We start from the raw sequence: 26463 nt of genomic DNA, 5'->3' as shown, positions 1-26463 counted from the left end.
GGAAAATTCCAGAAGAATCAAGGGAGTGTTGAAGCAGCCAGGCTGGAAAGGTGGTTTCCGAGCACTGATTCTTGCACTGGGCCTTGTAGGCAATCAAGTTTTCAGTGCTCCCCTGTGAAATGAGAAAATGTAAGGAAATCTTTTTGTAAACCTAAATTTTTTAAATAAATCTGCTTTCTTCAAGTTGAAAGACTTCCCTTTATTCTGAGAATAATCTTCTGACTTTTGGGGGGCATGGGGGCCATAAAAACCTTTCCTTTTATGAAGTGATTGCAGTAAATAATAGTTGTTTTTCTTTCTGAATGTCCTTCCTTGGCAAAAACGAAAAGTTGGCAAGCCGTAGCAGACCCTAAATTTGTTTACTGGTTTGCTCTTTTAATCATCCTCTGAAATGAGAAGATCTGGGAACTTCTAGGCTAGTAGTTGAGAATTTTTCTCTTGCATTTTAGAGAAACTAAAGAATTCTTTAAACAGTGCATTTGGCAACAAACTTGGTAATAAATAGCTCTACCACCTTATTTGAGAAAAAGTTTAGTATTTATCATTCATATGTGACATAATTAGGATGTATACAGCACTTACATGCAAGCAGACACCATCAAAGATGTTCATTGTAATGCACTGTTTAAATATATACACACTCTCTTTCACACAGCTCAAGACCAAAAAGAATATCTCCACACAAATGCAAGATGTGGCAATGCACTTATAAGGAATTGTATGTGTTTTCACTGAAAACCCACGTCATCACAAGCCACTCCTGTTGCCTGAGCTGCTGACAAACAGACCTGGCCTTGATAGATGAGTTCATTATCTCTTTCTAATTGCAAGCAGCGGGTGTGTTCATCACATGTTAAATGAAACCTGCCTAATGTTACGTGGTACCAGCCCAGGGGTCTGTCAGGAGGGCCCATTGCTCCTTTCCCCTTTCTGGCCTCTAGGTCTTACCTGTAAATTGTAACAGATCACCTGGACCTCTTTGAGTAATTCTCCACTGTACGACCAACTGTCCACAGGCATCGCCGAGCCACATCATGCGTTTGATTTTGTGCTCTTAAGAGAGCACATAATTATATATTTAAATACCGGATGTGTGAAATCGCTGATTATAATCATTTTCAGTTGGGCAGGGGAGTAGGTGGGGAACATAGTTTCCACTTTTTAGCTACTTAGCACCTAGAAGGTAATCTCAGAGAACTGAAAAGCAGGATACAGAGGTATCGTGCTGAGAATATATTTTCATTAACTCAACAATAAAGAATTTTCGAGCGCTTGTTTTGTATGAGACCCTTGTAGGCACTGGGCGTACAAGAAGGAACTAGCCACTAATTCTGCCCAGAGAAGTTTGCATTCTACTAAGACGGAGAAATTGTCATCCATTCTACAGATGTTTGTTGAATGCCCGCTGTGTTCCCGGAGCTGTTCTAGGGAGCTGGGCATAAAACAAGAATAGACAAGGTGCCGGTCCTCACGATGCTTCCATTCCATGGATAGCTCAGCTCAAAACCATAAAGCAGGCACTCCCATTCCAGTCCTGTGGGGAAGGAACACTTGGCAGTATTCGCTAAAATTAAAAATGGGTGACCACTCCAGCAATCTGCCTTATAGCCACTGGCAGGAGTGGCCAAAGGGACACTTTAGCTTCATCGACAGTGCTCTTTTTTTTTTATTTTGGCTGTGTTGGGTCTTCGTTGCTGCGTGGGCTTTCCCTAGTTGCAGTGAGCGGGGCCTACTCTTGGTTGCAGTGCACAGGCTTCTCATTGCAGTGGCTTCTCTTGTTGTGGAGCATGGGCTCTAGGCATGCGGGCTTCAGTAGTTGCAGCATGCAGTCTCAGTAGTTGTGGCACACGGGCTTCAGTAGTTGCAGTGCGTGGGCTCAGTAGTTGTGGCTCAAGGGCTCAGTAGTTGTGGCGCGCGAGCTCTAGAGCTCAGGCTCAGTAGCTGTGGCTTAGTTGCTCTGCAGCATGTGGGATCTTCCCGGACCAGCGATCCAACCTGTGTTCCCTGCATTGGCAGGTGGATTCTTAACCATTGCACCACCAGGGAAGTCCCTCGACAGTGCTCTTTTTAAATGCAACTGTATTCATGAAGTGCTTTATAATTAAAATTCGTTAATACAAGTCCATCATCAAAATACAGTAGCACAAAAATTAGCGTTACAATAAAGATACGCACTCCAAGCTGTGGCAATTCCATAAGGGACTAATTGGCACCACAGCGCAGTAAGGTGCCTGCAGACATGCCTTAAGATGAGAAACCAGGGAAGTAGAAAGCAGGCCTTGAAATATGAGTGGGAGTTATCTGGCTTCACTAGGATGGGAAGTAGCTGGAGGAACAGGGCAGACTAAAGGAGCAGCTGAAGCATTAAAGGTGAGTTTTTAGAGAATGTAAATAATCCATTTTGACTCAAGCACGGCTTGTGTGGTGGGAAAAGCCTGGCGTGTAGAAAGCACTTACAGAACGCGGAGAAGAGACAGGAAAGCAGGCAGAGGCCAACGCCAGGAGGTCCCCAAGTGGCACGTGGAGGAACCAGCTATGTATGGTGTAGGCACTCCTGTTAGTTTCCTGTGGCTACCATAATATATTACCCAAAACTTGCTGGCTTAAAGCAACAGAAATTTATTCTAATGCAGTTCTGAAGGCCAGCAGGGTCGTGGTCCCTCTGGGGGCCCAGAGGAGAACCCTTCCTTGTGTCTTCCAGCTTTTGATGGCTCCAGGCATTTCGTGGCTTGTAGCTGCCTGATTCCCACCTCTGCCCCCATCTTCCCAGGCTGCTTCTCTTCTGTCCATGCCTCTCCCCTACGTGTCTCTTATAAGGACACTAAGTCATTGGATTTAGGGCCCACCTGGCTAATCCAGGATGATTTCTTCTGGAGATCTTTCACTTGATGGTATCTGTAAAGCCCCTTTTTCCAAATAGGTCACATTCACAGGTTCTCAGGGTTAGGATATGGACAAATCCTTTTCAGAGGGTGGAGTGGGTCTGGGGGGACATCATCCAGCCCACCATAATGCTGATGGGGCAAAGCATAGAGAAGGAAACGATCATATTTGATTCCTTGGACAGTGATGTTGGCAAGTCAAGTCCCAGGGTGTCTCAAGGACTAGAGACATTTCTCTCATTGTTAAGACCAAAGCCCCTTCCATGGTTTCTGACATGCTGTCTATTGAAATAATGCACAAATGAGTGAATCTGAAGGCGAACCAGTACGGAAAAGATGGCAAATACACAGAGGTGAGGAGAGTGCCTGTCCTATGGGAGTTGTTCATTAAGTGTTTTTGGAACAAATGTTGGTCCTAGAACAAATATCATTCTTGAGGATGCATGGCATGGTCTGATGTCCATTTAGATCAGGGTTTCTCAGCCTCAGTTCTGTTGGCATTTGGGGCCAGACAATTCTTTGTCTGGGGTGGACAGGGTGCCCTGTGCATAGGAAGAGGTTTAGCAGCATTCCTGGCTAGAACCACTCTCCCCAGCTGTGACAAGCAACAGTATCTACAGACATTGTCACAAATCCTCTGGGGTACAAAAGCACCCCCAGATGAGACTGGGTTAAATAAAGCACTCTCTGCCCACTACGAGGAGAGTTTTTGGTAGGAGAGGTAATAGTGGAAGGCAAGAGGCCAGTTAGGGGGCTGTGCTGTGCTCCAGGCGAGAGGACATGGTGGTTTCTAGTTGCAGACAGACAGACATGAGTGAATTTGGAATATGTGTTGGGGGTGGAATCACAGGACTTACTGATGGGTTAGAAGTGTGGATGTAAGAGAAGGAGAAGAATCAAAGAAGGTTAGTGGCCTGAGCACCTGGTAATTCGTGACACCTCTTACTGACACGGGGAAAGATGCAGGAGCAAGGTTGGGTGGAGGGCAGAGCAAGAAGGAAGGGCACATGTTCTGATGAGGTGTGTTTGTTGAAATCTCTAGAGACGTCCATGGAGGAAAGAGGTCAAGCAGGCTTTTAGCTATAGGGTCTGGAGCCCAGGAGAGCGGTCAGGCTAGAGGTACAGTTTCTGAATCGTTGGCATGGGTCAAGATGAGATTTCTGAGGGAGGGAAGGACGGAGGGAGGGACAGAGGAGAGAGGATAGGAGAGCAGAGAGCAAAGGGGCCCCAGGACTGAGCTTGGGGTCCACACGCTGGGAGTTCTGTCAGAGGAGACGTCAGCAGAAGAAACCAAGAAAGAGGGCCTGGTGCATGAGGAGGGCCCAGAAAACCAGTGAAGGACATTAGAAGACACAGGAAAGACCTTGCTTTTGTTGTGCTGGAAAGACAAGGAATGAAAAGCAGCTCCCAGAGGTCAGAATAAACAACCTTATTAGTGTTGAGAGGTACTAAATGTTTCCTCTCCTCTAATCACTTCTAGCTAGAAAGTCCAGTCTGCAGGCCAGGTGCCCAGTGTTCTAAAGCACTTAACTAATTGCTTCATGATCTTAAGATCTGCATTTTGGTACAAATCAAAACCACAGGAGATATCACCTGCACCTGTCAGAATGGCTGTCATCAAAAAGAACACAAATAACAAGCACTGGAGAGGGTGTGGAGAAAAGGGAGCCCTCCTACACGGTTGGTGGGAATATTAATTGGTGTAGCCACTATGGTATGGAGGTTCCTTACAAAACTAAAAATAGAGCTACCATATGACCCAGCAATCCCACTCCTGGGCATATATCCAAAGAAAACAAAAACACTAATTAGAAAAGATACATGCACCCCAATGCTCATAGCAGCATTATTTACAATTATTTACATTATTTACAAGCAACCTAAGTGATAGATAGATATAAAATGGAATACTACTCAGCCATTAAAAAAGAACAAAATTTTGCCATTTGCAGCAACATGGTTGGACTTGGAGAGGATTATGCTAAGTGAAATAAGTCAGACAGAAAAAGACAAATGCTGCATGATATCACGTATATGTGGAATCTAAAAAATACAACAAACTAGTGACTATAACAAAAAAGAAGCAGACTCACAGATACAGAGAACAAACTAGTGGTTACCAGTAGGGAGAGGGAAGCAGGGAGGGGCAATATAGGGACAGGGTACAAACTATTAGATCTAAAATAAGCTACAAGGATATGTTGTACAACACAGGAAATTTAGCCAATATTTTATAGTAACTATAAATGGAGTATAACCTTTAAAAATTGTGAATCACTATATTGTACTCTGGTAACTTATATAATGTTGTACAGCAACTATACTTCAGTAAAAAAAAAAAAATCCAAGATCTGCATTCTGGGTCTTGTTCTCTTCTGGTAATGGAACAAGGGGGCTGTGGACCCCCTTCGTCTCCCAGGGCAGGGAGTGGACCACGAAAACTGTCACCATCCTTTCTAACTTTGTTCTGATACCCGTCCGTGACTGGAACCATGTCCAGACTGAGGAGCCATTTTCCTTTGTCGCGGCTTGACACGCTGCCCCGGGCAGTGGGCAGACAGGAAAAGAATGAGCTCCCAGATGAGAAGCCAGGGCGATACCTGACTGGATAGAGTACGTGGTTGGGAAACCGTGATATATTAAATTACAAAAAGTGTAAAGCAGACTTGTGATCACATTAAGTCCTCAGGTATGTTTTGAAATTTCGAGCCACTGGCAAATGACGTTCAGTTCAAATGGGAATCCTCCTTAGCCTTCTGAGGCCCCAACTATGGGCGGGGTGCATGGTTGGAGGAGGGCTGAGGACCTGGTCGGCACCTGGAGAGCACAGTCACACACGAAGACCTGTCCACGGTGCCGCGCACACTCTGTGCACCAAGGTACAGGGCAAACGGGAAGTGAGGTCTGAGGCCTGGGCACAGGGGGGCAGGTCTCAGGACCAGTGGTCCCAGGACAGGACTTTGCATCAGGTTAAGTTCCCAGCAGGAAAGCGTTTGGCTAGTTGAGGAGAATCTAAAGGTGTGAGTAGGGTGAAGAGTTGCAGAAGCATCCTGGCACTAAGGAAGACCAGGGCTTCCTTCTCGTGCCTAGACTGAAGCGGGAGGGGAGAAGAGGGGAGGGGAAGGAGGCAGCTGCTGACGTGGAGCTGATGGCAGAGGCCGCTCCACAGGAGCTGGGGCCTCCCTCACAAAGCCCCCAACCTGCGGCCCCAACAGGAAGGGAACTGGGGGCGCCCCTTCCACCTGCTAATTGTCCTCCAACCAGAAGCCAGAGCAGATGTAGCCTCCTGGGGCACGAAGAGTGGGGAGAAGGCCCATAGGGGCAACTGGAGGCCATCCCCACAGACCCCCTCTCTGGAATGAATGGGTCCAGTCTAATAGGTATGTTCTTTCCTCAAACTGCACGAGGTATCTCTCTTCAGGTGTGAATGACTTTAGCAGAAATTTAGCTACACCCAGCACTTGTAACCTTGACTTTGCCTAGAAAAGAACTACAGAATCACACCCAGAAAATGTCCACAGGGAAGACCCAAAGATTATTTTATGTTTCTTCTTTTTTCCCGGTATCTTTTCTGAAACCCATACTTTTTATTTAGTGCAGGAAGCACTGATGATCTTGCAGACTGGGAATAGACTTTCCTGAAAACTTAAAGCAGAGAGAAATAAACCAGGTTGTCAAAAAGCAATGAAAAATCATTACTCCAAAGTGCTAGGCACCAAAACCATTACGGGGTATCTGCCAAAGGGAAAATAAAGCCTGGAAAATGACCCTCCATCAGCATATTCCACCTCTGAAAAATCATTAGCTTCAAACAAGGCAGTAAATATAGGACCCTACGCATAGTAGGTGAACCAGCGCCTTCTCAGTGATAACGGTGTATTTCCACCACCCTGTCATTGGAGTTGAATTACCTCCCAATGATAATCTGTTTTCTGTCTAGAGAACCATGGGTGTTGTAGGCAACATCACAGCCATCCATCCTTAACTGTGAGATTTCCTGTACCAATGCCCTGTTTTCATACCAGTGGTTACCACCTTACTCGGAAGCTCTGCAGTTATATGGTGATTGTCGAGTCAAGCAAGGTGGTCAGTTTCTTGGGCCCTTTGGCTCTTACGACTAATTGTTGAGGTTCAAGAATTACCATTTTACACTTTTGAGTTAAATAATGAACACATTTGTTGGGCGCAAACTTGGATCCTTTGGGGGCCTACGTTTTGTTATCCATCAGTTAACAGATGGTCACCACCTATTGGGTGAGAGAATCTGAGAATCTCTACAATCCCTTATACCTGCCTCTAAACTCTCTGACTCTGTGTGAACATACACATGTGTGCTGGGACACATGTACCACGATCAAAATTGAGGTTCTATTTGTGATCAGCCTCAGTCATTTAGCCATACCATTTTTTTGAGTGAGAATGATTAAAAGCATGGACTGCAAAGTTAGATTCCCAGGATTCAAGTTTCCACCAATCACTTACTAGCTATGTGACCTTGAAGGACATTACGGAAACTCCCCGTGGGTCAAGTTCTCATCTATGAAACGGGCATACGTTACATCTGCCTCTCCAGAATTAAGGAGGAGCAAATGAGTTAATCCATGTAAAGCCCTTAAAACCCCGCCTTTATTTTTTTGCAGATCTAATGTATTGCACTGTTTAAGAAAACCGCCTAGACGAGCTACTATGATTTACTTGTGTAGGGTCAGCTGCATCAAATGGCATTTTTCTCATCTCACTTTGGAGATCTTACCATTCCTCTACCCACCACAAAACAACCTCCCTCCCTCCCTTCAGGCTTGTATCAACCACCCAGAAAGGTGTCTGGTGCGTAACACAGGGCAGGGACTCCTCGAATGTTTGCGGGCTACATATAGTCCGATACGACATAATTCCAATTTGTCTCAAAATGTTATCTTTTGTTAGTGTGGAGAATACTGAAGAAAAAGAAATGTTTGCCTCTGGGAGTAATTACCAGCCTTTATGGCCCCAGATACAACCATGTCTTTTTTAAAATTTTTATTTTATATTGGGATACAGTTGATTTACAATGTCCTGTTAGTTTCAGGTGTACAGCAAAGTGATTCAGTTATACATAATCTATTATTTTTCAAATCCTTTTCCCATTTAGGTTATTACAGACTATTTAGTAGAGTTCCCTGTGCTAATTAGTAGGTCCTTGTTGGTTAGTAGGTCTATTTTATATACAGTAGTCTGTATATGTCAATCCCAAACTCCTAGTTTATCCCTCCCCGCACGTTTCCCCGTTGGTAATCATAAGTTTGTTTTCTAAGTCTGTGAGTCTGTTTCTGTTTTGTAAATAAGCTCATTTGTATGATTTTTTTTCACTGTGGAATCTACAACCACGTCTTTATGTCACCTTGTAATCCATGCCTTGCCCTGAGACTGAAGTCCTCCTGGGAGGGTCAACAATACACCTGCTGTTCCTGAGTAGTGGATTTTTTAATTTGGAAACAGGCTTTTGCCGACAGATGTGTAAAAGTGCACCTACCTATGCAATTCCCCATCACCTCGACAGCTGTGGCTGGCCAAGAACCCACATGCTCTCTTTTCACTTGGCATTAGTGGACGCTCGGATTTTTCTCCACAGGTCTGCCAGTGTCTGCCTGCTGTCAGGTGTCCCAAGGACTGTTTGGCTCATTGCATCCATGTGGGTTCCCACACCCCTGGTGGAAGCAATTCCAACACAAATATTGAAGACATGCACATCTGAACTTCCATTTCCTTCCGGAGGAAATGAGAGCTAACAGGGTGTCCTTCATTAGGCACTGGTCCTGTTTCCAACTTCTCATGGCCCCCAGAGCTCCCCAAGTATACCACGTGGTACCTGGGTGGGCTCATTTCACAATAATGAGAACTGCCTTGTTTTTCTTCTGTGTAATCTTCTTTCAATCCATTATGTTAGCTCTTTTTTTTTTTTTCAGTGTTGCTTGAGAAATTCTGAGTAAGTGATTAATAACCCGTCTTGGTTTTGCTTTTGCTCTCACTGGCTTGAAGAGAAATTATGTGACCTGCAGATGTTTGGACAAATAGTACATTGTGTTAATGACAGATTCTGCTCAGACATGCCCCACGCAATTGAGCTTATCAGCACTCAAAGAACAGGTATTCCTGGACTTTGTCTAATTGTCCTTTCTTTGCTTTTCTCGTCAGACTAAACACCAACCATATCAAAAAGGGGACTGGACAAAACAGTGTTCAGAGCTGTGCACTGCTTTTGTCCTCTGCAAGGCAGACAGAGGGAGAAACGTGCAGACAGGCCTATGTGGAGGTGGTATCAACAATCCTAACAGAACAGAAGCGTTCTTACATACAAGGCATGTGCATGGCACTGTGTAGGTCAGATATCTCTTAAGATAAATTGCTTTTTAATTTTTACTTAAAGTATGGTAATAGGAAATAAGGTTTCTTAAGCAGATAAAAATTACCATCCAGAGTTAATTAAGTCATCTTTTATAGTATGTGGTTTCATTAAAATCGGTGATTAATAATAACTGAGACTCCCTGGGCTGGTTTATGTAAAACTTTAGTTGGAATTGTAAAGGAAAAGGAAGGGGACATAATTTCCAAATTGTGTCATGTTCCCTAGATAAGAAAATTCAAACAAGGTTAGAATTAGCTATGAGAGGAATATGGTTAAAATATAGAACCCACATTTTAGAACCGGTAGGGACCTTTGAGTGACTTAATCTACATACCCATTTTACAAAAGGGGAAAAAGATGTCTGGGGATTCAGTCACACGGCTCTTCAATAGCCGAGCAATAGCCAGAACCCACTTTTTAATCTGAGATTCGTATATTTTTTCCCACCACCTCTTCCTAGTCACAGTTTAAAAAAAAAAAAATTTTGTTAAGCACATACTAGATGTAGGGACTACTAGTTCAGGTGAGAAACCAGAACCTGAGACTTCACCACATCCACCATCAAAGTTACGTTTTCAACTTTGCAAAAGAGAGACAGCTGCGAAGCGTTTGATCTTAACAATGACAATTAAAAGGAACCTTATTGGAAGTTGCAAAATCACCACATTGCATTAGCACAAGACGCCGGTATGCACGCGTGAGGGCCCTTTGCAGATGGCTTGCAGAAACTTCATTTATGTAGGCACTTGAGGGAACAGATGGGACCTGCGGCGTCCCAGGGCAAATGTGGGTTTACAGCATCTTCCTCAGAAGCCAGAGAGGCTCCTTCTACCTGACGGAAGCCACCAGATGCCTCTGGACTGTAAGTCCCTAAAGGAAACCTGTCCCCAGTGGACCCCTGCAGTGCATTGTAAATGGTGTTTGATGTCAACAAAAGATCCATTGTATTTAAACGTTATAAAGGAAAAGTAAGCATCACCCAGGAGGCTAGAAAGTTGAAAGGAGAACCCACATTTATCTAAATGTTCTCTGCTGTTCTCATAAACCCATTGTAGACAATTTCCATTTTTCCTCCAACTTCTGTGGTTAGTATGTATGGTACCTACCCCCTCCCCTGATTTATCGATCCCCCAAACATTTTAAGTTCTTGCCACTAGAGAATTAAAGGAAAATGCATGTAAAGCTGAGCTTCACGAAGACATTGCTAACAGGGAACTTCAGGGTCTTTAGTCTGTAAAACACTGATAAGAATGTGTGTCTCGGGTCCTCGTAAGGTAGCATTTCAGCATCTCATAAAGAAGCTATCAGAGAAGATGGCTGCTTAGGAGGATAAAATCCACAGGTACTATCAAACAAAAGCGATCAGTGAGGTGAATGCTGAGGCTATTAGAGGAATGTAGAATATCCGCTCTATGATGGCATCTTCTCTAATTATTTAAGATCACTTGTAAAATTGACTTTGTGAAAACACAGCCCTCCGCGCTGCTTGCCCCTCGCAGGCAGCACAAGTTGTTGGGGATTTACTGACCTGTCGCTCCCCTGCGTTACTTCACTACCACTTAACGGTCTGTTTAGACAGTTACGGTGTGTACAAACTCCTACCAGCAGCTCCCAGCACCGCGCATTGACAGGTACCTGCCGCGGAGATAAAATAATGCGCCTCTTGCCAGAGCACACGGGGGCACAGAAACGGCCCTCGTTCTCTAATCAAAGGCAGGGTTTTCCTCAGGAGCCGGGATGGGAAGTGAGGAATCTCTATACTTTCCACTATGTCCTGAGCATGGAAAGCAAAAGCTAGACTCAGACCTGGCTCCAAGTCCTAGTTTCCACTCTTACTGGTGACTTGACCATGGGTGTATCAGATCACATCCCTGAGCCTCAGGCCGGTCGCATGTAAGACAGGAACATTCAGTATCTGCGTTTCCTGAATTTCTTGGGAAAACTTAAGGACGAAATGGGTATGCAAATTTTATAGTATAGCATACAAATGCTAGCTATGCAGATATTCATGATCAAACTCTCTCTCCTCTCTCTCTCCCTCTCAGTTCAATCAAAATTGTTAGCAAGCTAGCTTGGGAAATACAAAAAGCTATCCTCTGCCTTGGGGGTGAACTGAGAGAAAAGGGTCTGAGGCGCAGTCCTACTAGCAAAGAGCTTACCGTCCTGCAGAGGCGATGCCGCATTACATGGACTCTAAGTTTTTGTTTGACGTGGTAACATCTCTGGATTGGAGATACATCCCACAACCAATGCTGCAGCATGAATTGGCAGATTCTTTTTCCGTAGTGGCTTATGAAATAACGATGCCTGGTACTTACACTCAGAGGTGTCTTGGATTCAAGGAAGTATAGTACTATGGCCTCACAGGTAACTCTCGTCCAGGATGGAAGGGGCTGAGGGAGGAGGGAGACGGATCCCCTGAGGACAGATGCTGAAAGACTTTGCAGGAGAAGTGACTTTGTAAGCTGCGTGACTGGAAAATTATGCTGAACTGGATAGGAACTAGTTTTGGAGGAAAGATAAATTTTGCAAGCATTCCATTTTAAAATTCAAGAGTTTCCTATTACAGCAAAAGAGAAATGTAAAGAGAAGAATCTGACTACTAGTGGGGAAAAGGTGAATGAAAGGCAACACTCCTCCCCTTCCCTCCCACCCCACCCCCCCATCCTTTACCCAAGTAGTGGAACAACCACCTTCCAGAGAGGCTCCGGAGTGGGGATGCTCCCATGCAGGACTCAGGCCCTCAGACGAGAGCTGACCTCAGCCGTATTCTTCCCCACACTGTACCCCTTGGGTGAACCCGGCTCTAATCTAAAACAGAACGTTCTGAGTCTCAGGCTCTGAGACTGGCCTCTGGAATGACCCCAACTCAATCCCAGGGCAGAGCAAACAGCCTTCATGCAGGTTTAGTTTCTCGTAGGCCTTTGCTCTTAGGAATGCAGCTATGTGGCCATTTCCCTGACCTGGACCCTGTCATAATGAATCCTTCCTTCCCGTTGAATTATTTTCCCTTCTCTTTCCTCTAAAAGATTTATCCCATATGCCAACCTTTAGTGAAACTTCTTTTGCAAAAGAAAAAATAAACAAGCAACCAGGACTTGAGTGGCCAGAGTTGGGACAAAGTCAAATGGCGTTTCCTGTATTTAAAAGATTGCAAAATATGCTAAGGATAAAGAAGAATGTTGACATAGCGTAAATGCCCAATTATAACAGGAGTTCGAAACCCAGTTTATGGCATCACTTGTCTCCTGCCCCTCCTAATCTCCCGTCCTCCTTGTTTCCTGTGTTCTCTCCTCTTTACCGGATTTACTCTGAGCTTTTAAATTTCTATTTTCTCAGTGTGACAGCTGCACACTCCAACTTTTCTATCATGTATGTTTAATTCTCAGGACTGTGGAATCCTGATTTCCCATGTTTGATCTACCTCGACCTTTCCATCTGGTGATTTTCACCCTTCTTCCTCTTGCTTTATTATTTTCTCTTTCCTGTTTATTATTTATCTTCCTTCACTCAGGTTTCCATTTTTCTATTCGTGAAGTCATTCTACATCACTTGTAGAATAATTATTGAATCCAGGATACTCCCAAAATGTCAGGGTATCTGCAAATGAGAAGCTGTGCTCTGTTGCAGTTACGAGGTATAAAAATACACTTGACCAAGGCTACCATCTGACAGTCTTGAGGCTGTTAGGATTGCATTCAGGGATGCTCCCAAGTGCCCTCTTAAAGGAATGTTGTCATTTGCCCAGGACAAGGACAAAATTGAGAAGGAAAGGGGGTGGGAGGGAGAGGCAGTGTGAATAGGGGTCGCAGCCTCTGGTGCCAAAATTCCTGTGTTCAGACCCCAACTCTACTTCCAGCTTTAGCTGTGTAACCTTAGGAAAGTTACTTCTCTGGGGTACATTTGCCAAATACAGACGATCCTATACTACCCCTCTTATAAGATTTTCATGAGAATTAAATGAGTTAATACATTTAGCACTTAAAATTGTGCCTGTAACACACTAAAGCTATGTATTAACTATTATGATTTGCCTAAGTCACTTGAGTTGGTATCAGGCACAAGAAAATATGCATTTTGGGAAATACACCTCCTCTTGCATGTGTCCATCTGTGTTCAGGTTGGAGAAGGCTTGAAAGTAGTGATTGTGGAAGTTGAAGCCTTCGGACCAGCAGCAGCATCTAGGAACCTGTCAGAAAGGCAGATTCTCAAGCCTGACCTCTGACCCAGCCCCGGCCAACTGAATCAGAATCCCTGAGAGTGAGGCCAGGCAATTCAAGTTTTAACAAGCCCTTCAAGGGATTCTGGTGATGCTAAAGTTTGCATGAGAACCACGGCCCTATGGTGGATACTCTCTCTCCTCCAAAGGTGTGTCCAGAGTACAAAACAGAGCTGTACCCACCTCACCCCACCGCCACTACCACCAGCACCATGGTGAGCCTCTGTGTGCTACGTGGTCATGCTCTTTGGGGCAGCTTGGGTAGGGAGCAAGCTGTGGGTGCAGGGTAGGAATATTCTACCTGAGGAATATTAGCGTCACCTCTTCCATTGGCCCACAGTGGTGAATTGCTTATTTCTTTTGGTCCGAAGAGCAGGAATCCAAGAGAGTATAGTAGGTGAGGATGGGTCAAAACAAAGAGATGCCCTTCACTGTTACAGGTAAGCAAGACTAACTAGTCCAGACCTTTGTGTGTGTATGTGAAGTAGAAAAGAATAGCTTTACTGCTTTGCCGGGCAAAGGAGGACACGGTGGGCTCCTGCCCTGAAAAACTGTGTGTCCCGACCCAGGAGGATTTGCTGAGGAGTTTTATAGCCGTGGTTCAAGGGTGGGCTTGCTGATAAGGATCAAGGTGTGTGCAGGGCCTGAGCTCCTCTAAGCTGGCCTCATTCCTGTGAAATGAAGAATGCCAACATCTTCCATTCGTTGGGTGTTTTAGTTAGCGACCGCTGAGTCCAGCAGATTTTCCACTGCAGCTCCCGCCTCTTCTCTCAGTCTTAAATACCAGTGCCTTTCACCTCTCAGAACAATCAAGTCACCTGGCAGTACACATACCGTGACCTCTACTTAATGTTTCTAAGTTGTCCTCTTTGGGGTATGTTTGGGATCTTATGAAGTTGATACTTTAAGGCAAATCACGATGGTTTCCTTCTGGAGCTCCTTGGTGGTTGGAGAAGGTGTGTTTTAGGGATGTGGACTATATGCAGCCCTGTCCATAGTATGACCCATGTGCATTGCTCTGTCCTGTCAGGCCCGGGTGACCCGCCTGCACCTGTGAGACTCTATCAGATGTGGGCGAGGGTTGGGCACACCTCTCTTGTTGATTGCAAAAAGAGATCACAGCTGACCGCTGCTGCTGGTGACATCCCAAAGAGACAGTAGCGCAGAGGCCACAACATCCCCCAAGGCAGACTTCCCAGAAGTCCTCATAGAAGAACCAGTCAGTAGGCACCTCGGTAGAAGCCTCACTTTCCACACTACGACCTTAGAGCCGTCATTCCCGAAGACGTGCTACTGATGCAGTCTCCGTGCGAGTACTGGGTTGGCCAAAAGGTTCGTTCGGGATTTTCTGTAAGATGTTACAGAACAAAGGTTTTGACCAACCCAATACAGATTTCTGTGTTTAGGGAGGAGGTTACACCTTCATATTCACTTAACCAGCCACATTGGTTATCTTCAGTTCATTGATGCAGAAGCTGAGGTTCAGAGAGGCTGTAAGAACGAAAGGCACAGAACTAGTCCTAGAGCTGAGGTGAAGAGCCCAGGTCCTCTGAACCCAATCCAGGCATTTTCTCCTTCACCACGTGGTTTCTCTCTGCAACCCACGACCTGGGATGGACGGCGGGTCTTCTGCTTGGAGAGGACGTGAGTTCTCAGCAGGAAGGCCCTTTCTGAACCTAAGAAATGAAAAGGCAATTTGCTTACTGGATTCGGTAGCGCCTGTGCTGATAGCCGCTGCTATTCTCCAATAATTTTCCCGGACATCAACTTGGTAGAACCCAGGGCTCGGCCACGCAAGAGAGGATGGCGACCATTAGCTTATAGCAGCCCAATCCCATAGTCCCAACCACCTTCGTGCTTAGGGAAATGCTTTGTGTCTATACCACCCAATATGGTAGAGGAGGAACTAAATGTTTCATTTCATTTCATTTTTATCAATATAAATTCTAAAAGTCACCTGTAGCAGTGGCTACCATATTAGACCACAGGTTTATAAGGTCATTTTTTAGTTGGCTGTTAGGATAGATTCTCCAAAAATATTATTTAATGGTACAGGTGAACTTATTTGCAAAGCAAAAATAGAGTCACAGATGTAGAACACAAACTTATGGTTACCAGGGGGAAGGGAGGGGGAAGGATGAATTGGGAGATTTGGACTGACATATACACACTACTATGTCTAAAATAGATAACTAATGAGAACCTAAAAAATAAAATACCTTATAAATAATTGAAAGAAAAAAAGAACAACAACAACCAAAATATCATTTAACTTCTGTCCCTTCAACCTCTGTAAACAAACAACAAAATCCACGTTTACCCCAGATAAGCAGCGTGTCTATCTGAGGTGTGTGTACCCCCCAGCAGAGCCCCCATCACCTCCCGGCACTTGTTAAATTGTCTGATTGTTTTCTGAAAAGTCAGCACAGGGGCTCCCTCTCTGAACTCAAGCTTTATTTATTGTTGTTATTTCCTGTGAACCAACTGGGTGGGGTGAGAGTCAGCGGATGGCCCAACAATGAGAGATTTGTCCTCTGTGTGGGCAGAGCCTTGTGTGAAGAATTATCAATTGCCTCAACTCCTGCCTGTAGAAGTGAAAACGCACAGGTGATGAGGGTCCTACACAGTTGTTTGATGACAGGGACCTGCTCCTCAGCTTCCTCTCTTCTTTGAAGCCTCAGACCCCGGGCTCTGTTATTACAGCCACCCCCAGGACGGGCCCCCCTTTCTCCAGAATGAGGCTGACCTGAGGCTCCTCACCTGAGGCTGTTCCCTTGTCAGCCCGGAGCTCGCAGTGGCAGGAGGGGGCTGGTGCATGATGCGCTCACACCAGTCAGTGCACGTGATGTCACCTGTAGGCGTCCTCTCCAGAAAAGAGCAGTTCCTGACAGTGCAACCTTCTTTATGCTCCTAAGGAGAGAAGACCAGCTAGCCAAATTCTTTTCATTCAGAAAGCTGAAAAGGGAATGAGAAATAAATTGTTTTCCCAATTAAGTGCACCTCTTTCCTGCATCTGCTGATAGTAAAAAAAATGTGTGCAGTGAGCTCGATCCGAACTATTACATAGTGCATAGCATGTACAATCTGTGTTGCCTTATACATCATAAACCTTTACCTAGGAGGTCATCTGTGGTATCCATGGCCCTAAGGGATACTTGTAGGCAGAATAAGGCACACACCCTTACCCCATGCTTGCCTGCTACGTACCTTCTCAGCCTTGGGCTTTGCCAGGAACCGCATACACGTGCTGCCCGCATACACATAAATCCCGGGCATTTCTGGGATGTGCCCTCTCTCCTCCTACAGCAGACGCAGACTGGTCCCTTTGTCTCAAGTGCCTTGTCCTGACTTCTCCCTTTGCCAGAGATTTGAAGAAAGAGGGCCAGGCTCTAAATACCTACTCATTGGTTCACCTTTATGGAGCCGCTGTACGAAGTGTCAGCCACTAAACAAGACACAGACAATGAAAAGGTGACAGGCGAGGTTCCTGTGTCCAAATGGGGCTCTGCCGGCTTCTAGCCGGATAACTCTGAGGGTTAATCAGCCTCACGCGGGAAACCACGGGGGTGCCGCATCCCCTGCAGGTGTGCGTAGTGGGAAACAGGTGACAGCCCTCGGCCTCGCTGCCAGGCCAGCACCTGGCAGGTCACCAAGCTGCTTCCGTCCCCGTCCCTGCGTCCCACCTGTTCCGGGGACACATCCTGAGCATATGTAGCTGGACTTCACCTCTTCCTCCCCAGCACGCCCAGAGCACGTTGTCTGAACCGAAGGAGCACGTACTTCTCTGTGTTTTGTGCCAGCTACTCACATGAACTTGCGCCTCCCTAGCAAGATTTTGAGTTTTACAGGAAATGGTTCGGGTGTCTGTCCTCTCTGTAACCCCCAAATCACTTCTGTTCAGTTCACCCGGTCATTTTCAACTGCCTTCTGCCTGCCAAGCACTGAGTTAGAAACAGGTCAATAAGCCACGTCTCCTGCCCCCACGAAAGGCACAGCATGAACAGGAGAATGTGTGGGCGTGACTGGTTTTATCCGCTTAGCACCTCTTCCTTCTTTAGGAAATGACCTCACCCTTCCTTTGAAAAATCACTGGGCTCATTGGGTGGAAGGAAGGGCAAGGCACAGGACACAAGGAGGGGGAATCATTGGAATCCCTGGACTCTCCATCCTCACCCCCCACCCCATATCCCTGCCCTTTGCCTTGTGACTTTGCCATGCTTCCCACCAGAGGCTCGGTGCCCATCCCCAGCCCTGGACTTGGCGCTCAGCCAGACAGAACAGTCTAGAATTCAGTGTGCCACTTCCAAGCCCGGGCCCTGAGATCCACCAAGGACTTCCATTCCCCTCTGCACCCCTGTCACTGCCCTAAGAAGAACTGCCCCATCAGCCCGGGCACCAGAATGAGGCACGTCGACAGAGCAGGCCTGAATTTAAGCCACCACAAGGAGCCTGGCTCAGCCTGACCTGCAGTGCAAAGCAGAGCCGTCAGCGCTACGTTGGTCAACCTCCAGCCAACCTGCAGTGGCACAAAAAATAAATACTTATTGACCTATCCCACTGAGATTTTGTGCTTGTGGGTTTTGCAACAAGAGATGATCCATGTGTTGGAGCCCGCCCTTCCCCTCCTTCTGTCCTCTGCCAGGCTCTTCCCTCCACCCAAGAGCTTGATATGGGGTCTGGGTGGCATTGCCATCTTCCTATAATACATCCTCCCTAAGCCAGAGCCATCATTAGTGGTCTTGTGGCAAGCAGGTGACCCAAGAAGGAGAAACCAGAATTCTTGCTGCAGACCTTTCACATTAGAACCGGGGAAAATGCAAGCTTAAGCCCCTTCTGGCAAAGGACAACAGATCATCGACAGAAAAGAGGAGAGAGAGAGAGAGACTGAGACAGACGGAGGCAGGGAGCAAAAACATAGGGACGGGGACTTCCCTGGTGGGCCAGCGGTTAAGACTCCATGCTCCCAATGCAGGGGGCCTGGGTACTATCCCTGGTCGGGGAACTAGGTCCCTCGTGCCGCAACTAAGAGATCCCGCACTCGGCAACGAAGAACCCATGTGCCGCAACTGAGACCCGGCGCAGCCAAATAAATAAATAAATAAATATTTTAAAGGAAAAAAAAGAAACATAGGGGCAAACCAAGACCAGTGTTCAAAGCCCTAATGTAGAATCTGGGGGTCTGGGAGGAACCCTAATTCTGCTGTCCTCGAGCTTGGTTGTTCAGCATTTCCTTCAGTTTTGTGAGCTAATCCAGGGTCCAGCGAATTTCCTGTTCAGCTCAAGTTGATTCAAGTTTCTGCAACCTTGAAAACTCCAGAGACAAAACGTGAAGCGGGAATGGAGTCTGACAAAGCTATCCCAGAGCCACGAAGGGAGCACAGAGGGGAGGGTCACCAACCCAGCTCAGAGAGTTAGAGAAGGATTGGGGACAGGAAACAGCTCAGCCGACACCTAAGGGATCAGCGGGAGTTGGCCAGAAGAGGGACCGAAGATGGAAGAGCCTCTGCAAGGCCTGGAGAAATGCGTGTGGGACATGAAAAAGGGCCAGCGTGGAAGGCCTTGTAGATCAGCCTAAAGCGGTAGGGCTTCTGATGGCAGGTGGGGGCCCCTGATGGACTGTTGGGTGCAGCAGCCTTTGAGAAGGCTTCTCTTCTGGCCGCGGGTGGAGAGTGAAGTCAAGAAACCAGTTAGGAGGTTGTGAGAAGCCTCCAGACATGAGATGAAGGTCTGTCTCCTGGATCCGGGCGGAGGCCTTTCACACGGGGCTCCCTCGGATTCCCTGTGTGGTATTCGCCTGCTGAATTGAAAACTCAGAGCCACTTTCTCCAGTTCCCTTTCAGGGGCTGTACCTTCCATGTGAGCTCACACGGAGCCCTGCTTTGATGAGGGGACCATTGTCAGGCCACGTGCTCCCAATTCTTCTCCTAGGGGACTCTTCTGAACACGCACCACTTGGGATGTCTCTGCCCTCAGGCCGCCAACTCCATCTCATTGTGCAAGATGTGCTGTGTTGCATTTCCCCAGAATAAAATGATTGTCATTTACTTACCTAGCAGTTGTCAAAGCCTGAGATTTCATTCTGTAGGCGTAAGCAGCTTTTCCCCGGTAAATGTGGCTTCATCTCGAGTTTGTTATCTGCTGGCAACAGTGAACAGAGATGCTGTCGTTGCTCTTCCTTTCTCGTACGAGTGACAATTAGGGACCAGTTCTGCCTGAGCACAAATGCGTCTGTGAGTGATTGACACCCTTGAGTCATGTGCTCAGGAGCTGCAATAGATTTTCCAGAAGACCTTCAGATGAAGAAGCGGCTTGGGGATACACCACGGAACCCCAACGGGAGAAAACGGTGGCTTCCCTCCTTTTGGAGCTGGTGGGGAAGAATAATTCTGTTTCCTGGGTGGACAAGGGGACACTGGCTTTGGGAGAACTCAGGACCCAACTCTTTACTGAGGAAGGTGAATTCAAAAGGACGACCTAAGGAAAAGTGCTTCGATGAGCAAAATTGCATTTCCCTCTGGTTGGCCTCATTCCTATGGCACCTACGGATGTAAAACACATCTGGGCTGGGCTGTGCTCAGAGAGCTACGGTGGGAGGAGGTGAAGCAAGGAGGAAAAAAGAGCTGGTCTCTGGATTGTATAGGCGATCATCTGGTTTTCATAGGATTCCCCTCTCGCTGTTGTGTCTCTAGGCATCTCCCTCCAGGCCAGTGTAGGTGGGAACCAGATGTGGCCTCGGGGCACCTCCCAGCCAGCCTCCTGGCCACAGGAGGGCTTTGGCTTTGACATCTGCCTGCAGCAGTCCCTGGGGGAGCAGGGGCTCACCACTGGGGCTTCTTCCCGGCCGTGGGTCTCTTGCCCACACACATAATGAGGTCGCACTTCAGCAATGCCTTTGTTAGACCCCAGTGATGTCCCCACCCTCCTGACAAAGCAGCTTTTGTGTCTTGATGTCAAAATAATCACTTACCCAAAATGATGGCCAGGCTCAGAAATAGCCTTGCTTTATCCTTAGGGAATAGGAAAAAAAAGAGAGAGGGAGAGAGAGTGTTAAATGTTTAACCTGGATTGATGAGTTTTACTGAAACTACTGGATAAAATGAAAACTTTCTTAGAGGCATAAATCATGGGGGAGATTTCCCCCCTCTCATTGATTTTTGGATGCGGTTAATGATTCCAGCACTGAGAGCATAAGGCTAGGTGGAAGTTAAAGGCATGGAAAGGCCACATTAACCTCTAAATTTTATCTCTATGTTGATTTTTGACAGTGAAATACTATAATTAACCCAGACTGTTTTCCCAAGATTTAATTTTTTGCTGATGTTCAAAAGTATTGCAGAAAAGCTGATTCCTAATTATTACATACAGCATTGCATAAATTTCTTCCTAATTAAAAAGCCTCTAAATTCTAAATAATCAACTTACAAAGACATATGGTTTTGAAAAATTAGGCATTTAATTTCTAAAGATTTATTAGTAATTTGTATTACAGCTAATTAATTATGGTTATAATACTACTGCAGCCAGGGTAGAGATTGATGTAAATACAACTGCAAATTTATTTTGATATGCCTTCCTTAATATCAGTGTATTACAATATACTTAGTTTTCTAGCCCCTTCTTAATTATGTCTGAAAGCATTCGTTTAATGAAAGATAAGAGTGCTTGATAAGGGTACCATCAGATTTTACTTGAAAAACCATTTTCAACATAAAACAAACAAATTGGTTTTTGCCTTGGCAAAATGAAATTTGCTGTTGGTAATGTGTTAGCAGACAGAAATGCCTTAAAATTAAATAGTATTTGACACAGAATATCCCATTAACCCTTGTGACAATTCACAGAGAGCTTGGCATGACGAGAAAGTAGTTAAACTGTACAAAGGAAGCCAGCTGACAAAAAGGAATAGAACTCAACATAAACAATGATGGAGCTGTAAATATTCACAAACGCAGGAGATAGGTGGGGAGGGTTTTTTCCTATTTCCTTTGTCATGTGAATTTCTAGGCATTAAAAAAAAAAAGAATCTAGAAAGTGTTTTGGGTATTAGCAGGTTTGTCTTTGAAGTTGGAGGAAGAGAAAGATTTTTTTGATTTAGTGGTAGAAAATGCCACTGATCTGTTTCACTGAATAGAAACACATGATGTTTCTGAATAAACCGGGGGACAGAAACATCTTGCCGGTTGCAAGAAGAAAGGAAAGGGAAGAGCATGAAAGTAGCTTGGTAGAATGTGGGGTGCGTGGCAGGCGGCGCTCAGAGTGCAGCAGCATGCCAGACTCGGGTTAGCAGAAGGATGCCCGTCCCCGTGGAGGGCCCCAGGAAAGGTTCCTGGGTTGGTGGCAGAAATTCTCCATCCAGACCTCTTCCTGACGAAATCCCAGCGTTCAGAGTTGACTGGGCGGCGGATCAAGTCTGGCTGCCCTGCTTTCCTTGTTTTACAGGGTAACACACTTGGATCTTTTGTTCTGTGGCTTCTTCCGTGGTATCCTGGGCTTGGATTGTCTTTGTTACTGCTGTGGCTTCTATCACTTGTTTCACGTTTCTTCCCCTAGTCTTTCCACAGCACAGCCGTTGGGCCTCGCTGTGTGACTTGGAGAAAGTCACTAAACATCTCATAAGGCTCAGTTTCCCCTTCAGTAAAAGGAGGCCAGTAATAGAATCAGCGGCGGCGTGTTGTGCTGATGGCTGCTAGCCCGTGCTCCGCATGCACCTAGAGGAGAGGACCAGTGCGGAGGACCGGGTGTCGGGTCTATGGTGGGGGACAGCTTTCATTCATTCATGTTACAAATACTTACTGTCCACCCACTCTGTTTTCAGGGGGGCTTCCTTGCTACGGACACACAAATAAATACAATGCAGGGCGTCTGCCCTCTCAGAATTCACAATCGAATGGAAAGGAAAATGATGCCTATAGAAATAATTGAAATAATAGTGTCAAGTGACAAAAATAATACAATTTAGTAACAAGTTTGACGTCATTTGTTCAAAGGAAAACAGTCCACGGAAGGGGCAGGACAGAGCCTCACAAACAGTGGAGCACGCTTCTGCAGGGTTCTGGGGCACGAATGAGTTTTGCAGGAGTTGGAAGAGGCAAGGTGGGAACGGGAGGTCAGGGACTCCCTTGTAAGGCTGGCAGGTCCTGTCTTCTAGGATAAGGTGGGCCAGCTAAAGCTGAGTTGGAGGGTTGTCATTGGTGTATGTTAGCATTGCTTGCCAGGTGTTTCCTGTAAGTACAGGGGGACTTCGGTTTAGATTTGCGACGTTGGCCAGGCCACAAGGGTGGCCTCCATTCTGTGGGTCCCAACATTTGCATTAACTTCATCAATAGTAGTGATGTTTTGGTGTCACGGGGACCCAGAGAGAAGAGTCTTAGGTAGGTTGTAACATCTAAAAGAGAAGATGATAAATATTTGAGTCTTCTTTTTTTCCTCTTAAAATAAAATCTTTATGGCGATATAATTCACATACCAAACAATTCACCCAGTTAAAGCGTACAATTGAATTTTTATCAGCATATATATTTTTATTGAAGTAGAGTTGATTTACGACGTTGTGTTAATTTCTGCTGTGTAGCAAAGTGATTCAATTATACATGTATACATGCTTTTTTAATATTCTTTTCTATTACGGTTTATCGTAGGCTAGTGAACATAGTTCTCTATGCTGTACAGTAGGACCTGAGTCTTGCACGAAGGCAAATCAGGTGCGGGAGAGGACTGAAGTGGGTAGGAAAGCAAGACCAAAGGTGCCAGGACAGGCGTTAAGGAAATACATAGAGACTGGAGCTGGTTGTGGCTGACGAGGTCAAGTGAGGCTGGTGGGAGAAGTGTTCGAAGGCTAAGGCCAGGCCCAGGGCTGTGTATCGGGCAAAAGACAACCTGGGAGTGTAAACATGCCAGCGCACCTGTGTGACTCTTAGCAGACACACTCATTTTTCCTCTTCAGAAGCTAGCGCAGGGTTTTAAATACGTAGTGGAAATCTACTCCAGACAGAATAACCAAGGGCATATCCAATCATTTGTGTCAAGGTTGGGGTTCAGAATAGTAAAAGTCATCATCAAAGGAAAAAATAAGTTAGCTTAAAAATTACTCTTTTGGGGTATTTCATTTCATTCCATGTATGATAAACTTTTAACAAGCTTCCTTCAGTCAACAAATGTTTATTCAATTCTTATTATGGGCTGGTGGACATCCCACCAAGCCTCCTTGACTATATGAGTTTGACTTTTCCTAGTACAGTAAAACATGAATAAATTTGATAACTTTTATATTAGGTTAGCTCCATTCTTAATACTTAAGCCCTCGAATATTGAATTTATTTTAAAAGTATTTATTGAGCATCCCTTCTGTTCCAAAGAAGCATATATATTTGTTCGGCAATCAGGTGTCACATTATCGTAATGTTTTCTGTATCCATGGTCAGGGATTAGAATTAACTGACTTCGGGTAAACAATTTAACCTCAGTGGGCCTCGTTTTCCTCATCTATAAAGTGAGTCTGCTACATAGATCTTTTCCGGCTCAAAAGTTGTGTGATTTTTTTAAATAAGCAGGCTTTTTTTTTTCTGTTAGGAAAAATACATTTTCTGTCTAGTTCTCAAGGGCTGATGTATATAACATTTAACTGAAAGTTACAGCTTTCTTTTTTTTTTAATTGAAGGATAGTTGACTTATAGCGTTGGGCCAATCTCTGCTGTACAGCAGAGTGACTCCATTGTATACATATGCAGACATTCTTTTTTAATATTCTTTTTCATTATGGTTTATCACAGGATGCTGACTATAGTTCCCTGTGCGTTACAGTAGGACCTCGTTGTTTATTGAAGGTTATAACTTTCATACACTCTTGAACTGAAATTCAGGATTATATGAAAATAAATCTTCGGGGTGAAAGTTCTGCTAATGTTGGATTTTGGATATCATACAATTTTATATGAAATTTGTTGTCACTCCATCTCACTTAATTCATGTGTCCATGCACTGGTTTCTGCCAAAATAAAAGGTAGAAAAGCTCCAAATTTGGGGGCCAGCTGAAAGGCACCTTCCATCCACCCCACCATGAGAGCTTAAATAATTGAGACGGGATCCTGAACTCCAGGCCGTGGCTTCCAGCCTGGTCCATCACCATTAACTACAGAAGCCACATAACCCCCAGATGCTCTAGCATAACTCCGATTATGATCCATGAAAGTTACAGTCCTATACCGAGGGGAGAGAAAGGCCACAAAAAGGCTTTTAAAAAGCTATTTAATACATCAGCTTTCACAAAGATAGACGGCATCACTAAGACCAAACGAGAAAAGATGTGCCCAACTTCAGAAGGTATTGGCACTGTTAATCATATTTTGAAATATTGCTGGCATATATCTTAGAAAACACAGCACTGTTCTCATATTTCCAGTGGGAGAGATGACAGTTTTAATGTTGAGATACACTGATAATTCCAAGCCTTCTTTCCCCCCCAGTATAGAATAAACCCAAGAAGTAGATTAAGCAACCCAGTGGGGTCTAGAAGCATAAGTACTAATACTGAACTTTGTAAATTCTGCCACGTTCCATTACAAGGATATCGCAAAATTTCATTAACAAACAGCTGCATACATATGTTTATGTGCAGGCTATAATGTGATAAAATTATCAACATACACTTTATATATACAAAACGTTAAAATGTTATAAATGTATATACCTGTGTAATTTTAGATGGACTTTTAAAAGTTTACGGAAATAATTAACTAGTTTCTATTTATACTTCTCCATTTCTAATTTTTAAAAGTCATAAGAGACAAGTAAAATGTGCAGGTCAGTAGGTTACAAAACTTTTCCACATTTGTTATTTTGATCTTTCCAATTCTGCGGAGTGGGTAGGACTATTTTCCTGATAAGGACTGTGAAAATATGTTGCCCAAGGTCTCCCAGATTAGACGTGGCAAAAGCAGGCTGTTCTTCTGCCTGTAAGTTCAGTGCTCTTCTCACTACACCGTCACGGTTGTACAACAGGTGATCACTTACAGGAAGGTGGGACCAGGGCTCTGACCCAGAAGGATGCTCATCTCTTACTCAAGCTTCCACACATCACTGAGATGCTCACTGAGAAATCTAGCCTCCCGGGCTTGCTGGTCCTCGATGAAGTGCCCTCTCTGACCTCAGTTAAAACTTCAATAACTCTGGCAGGCACTGAAGGTTGCTATTGTTCTTTCTTCCTCACTGAAAGAATCTTGATGTTCTTCAGTGTAGCAATGTACCCATCTTCCAGACTCCTTACACTAGGGGTGACGGTGTGACAGAGTCCTGGCCAGCTGGATGTATAGAGAATCCCTGGATAGGGCTTCTGAGAAAGCTGTTTATTTACTTGTTTGTTTGTCTGTTTGTTTAATTGAAATATAGTTGATTGACAGAGTTGGGCCAATCTCTGCTCTATAGCACGGTGACTCAGTTATACACATACATACATTCTTATTTTGTATTCTTTTCAATTATGGTGTATCCCAGGAGATTGGTTAAAGTTCCCTGTGCTATACAGTAGGACCTTGTTATGTATCCATTCTATATATAATAGTTTGCACCTGCTAATCCCAAACTCCCACTCCATCCCTCCCCCAACGCCCCATCCCCCTTGGCAACCACAAGTATGTTCTCTGTCTGTGAGTCTGTTTCTGTTTGATAGATAGGTTCATTTGTGTCATATTTTAGAGTCCACATATAAGTGATATCATATGATATTTGTCTTTCTCTTTCTGACTTACTTCACTCAGATGATAATCTCTAGTTCCATCCATGTTGCTGCAAGTGGCATTATTTCGTTCTTTTTTATGGCTGAATAGTATTCCATTGTATATAGGTACCACATCTTCTTTATCCATTCCTCTGTGGATGGACATTTAGGTTGCTTCCATGTCTTGGCTATTGTACATAGTGCTGCTATGAACATAGGGGTGCATGTATCTTTTCAAATTATAGTTTTCTCAGGGTATATGCCC

Source organism: Aethalodelphis obliquidens, unplaced genomic scaffold (genome assembly GCF_003676395.1).
Source record: "Aethalodelphis obliquidens isolate GAN/ISIS:26980383/991018 unplaced genomic scaffold, ASM367639v1 scaffold56, whole genome shotgun sequence".
Classification (NCBI taxonomy): domain Eukaryota; kingdom Metazoa; phylum Chordata; class Mammalia; order Artiodactyla; family Delphinidae; genus Aethalodelphis; species Aethalodelphis obliquidens.
The sequence above is the reverse complement of the archived record's forward strand: the minus strand, read 5'-3'. Positions refer to the sequence as shown.